At 34.3% G+C, this 1,485-nt stretch overlaps 1 protein-coding gene across 1 annotated transcript in view; it reads left to right on the forward strand.

Annotated features, from left to right (window-relative positions):
* Positions 1-1,485, forward strand: part of LOC107659963 (kelch-like protein 24) — a 19,344-nt gene that overhangs the window by 16,132 nt on the left and 1,727 nt on the right. The window lies entirely within an intron of this gene.

Raw genomic sequence — 1,485 nt, forward strand, 5'->3', positions numbered from 1 at the left:
GATTCATTGACAAAATCTCTTATGTAAAGTACTTCACAGATTATCTCCCTTTCTAAATAAAGTGTCAAAGTAACAAACAAAAATAAATAAATAAATGAAGTTCATAGGCTGAAAAGTAAGACCCAATGCTGTTATTGTTAACTGATGCAGTTAAAATCATTTTTTGTTACTTAAGCTGAAATAAAGTAAAGTAGAAATATTGGATGAAGAACTTAAAGGGGTTATATGATGTTGCTAAAAAGAACATTATTTTGTGTATTTGGTGCTTTGAACAGAAGGGCTGCTAACGGCAGATGGGTAGTGAATGTGTGTTTTGTGCAGGTGGTCTATAACCTAGTGGACAGGTGGGCCTGCATTCTGAGCTTATTGTCCTCAGACACTGCTGCCATCTCGGGTAACATCTCAAATGGGTTTCTCTCATTTATTTTCCAGTGCTCAGATTACTGCATTCTTTACTTGCCATCTGGAACAGAAAGAGAGAGAAAGAGAAAAACATGAAAGGGAAGGATCTGATATAGTTTAATACAAAGCTCTCTTATACAAAATGCTGCATGTTCCTCCATATAAGTGCTGCATCTGTCATCTGAGAGTTTCCAAATGGTGTCTCTTTGACAATATATCTTTACTCTCTGTCAGTTTGCGTGTCTTCAGTGACATCCATATTGTCAATCTTTCTTAAATCTATACATCAGCCAGCACAGAGAAAGATGTTTGCACTGAAGAGTGCAAATATTAGATTTACCAGTTTGTTCTGGTTTTCGCCCACAGGGCCTGTACTCTGCTTTCAGCTCATTAAATAGGATATTGTGCTGATGACTATGAGGAATTTACAGAGAGATTATGACTATGGTGTTTGATCACTGTTGTAACAACTGCATATTCATGTATTCAGGAATGTTTGTGTTTAATTTCTGCACATAGGAGGTTATGATGGTTGTGATAGGCGTGGTTGACTCTTAACTTTTATAAAGAATATCTCTTTGGATTTGAGACTTTAGTCTTTGCAACTTTACAGATCTTCTTTATGCACCAAGAGCTTGTAACACTTCAAAGAGAAAGGAAAAATTTAAATCGCATCATATGACCCCTTTAAACTTGGCATGGCAGGTAACTGAAAATAAGTTCTAAATAAGTGCTAAAATTACTGAAAAATATTTCTATGTAGAAATACAAAAGAAAAACTATTGACAGAATATGATAAAATAACAAAAGTACATACAAAATGCAGAGATGCAAACAGTTAAGGGGGAAAAAGGTGAGAACATTGTGCGGATCGGGGGCATATGCTCCACACAGAATTTATTTTAAAGATATTTGCTTTACATGCTCATTTGTAGTTACTTTAAGGTATTTTTTCAAGTATGTTTTATTACCGTACATGTGCAAAACTGTAATTTTTCACAAAAAAAATAACATCTTACAAAAATCAAGATTGAATATATTTGGTCAAAATCCCATGTTATAAAAGATGAAGTGCTATGTAGG

Source organism: Sinocyclocheilus anshuiensis, unplaced genomic scaffold, assembly GCF_001515605.1.
Source record: "Sinocyclocheilus anshuiensis isolate Anshui unplaced genomic scaffold, SAMN03320099.WGS_v1.1 scaffold850, whole genome shotgun sequence".
Classification (NCBI taxonomy): domain Eukaryota; kingdom Metazoa; phylum Chordata; class Actinopteri; order Cypriniformes; family Cyprinidae; genus Sinocyclocheilus; species Sinocyclocheilus anshuiensis.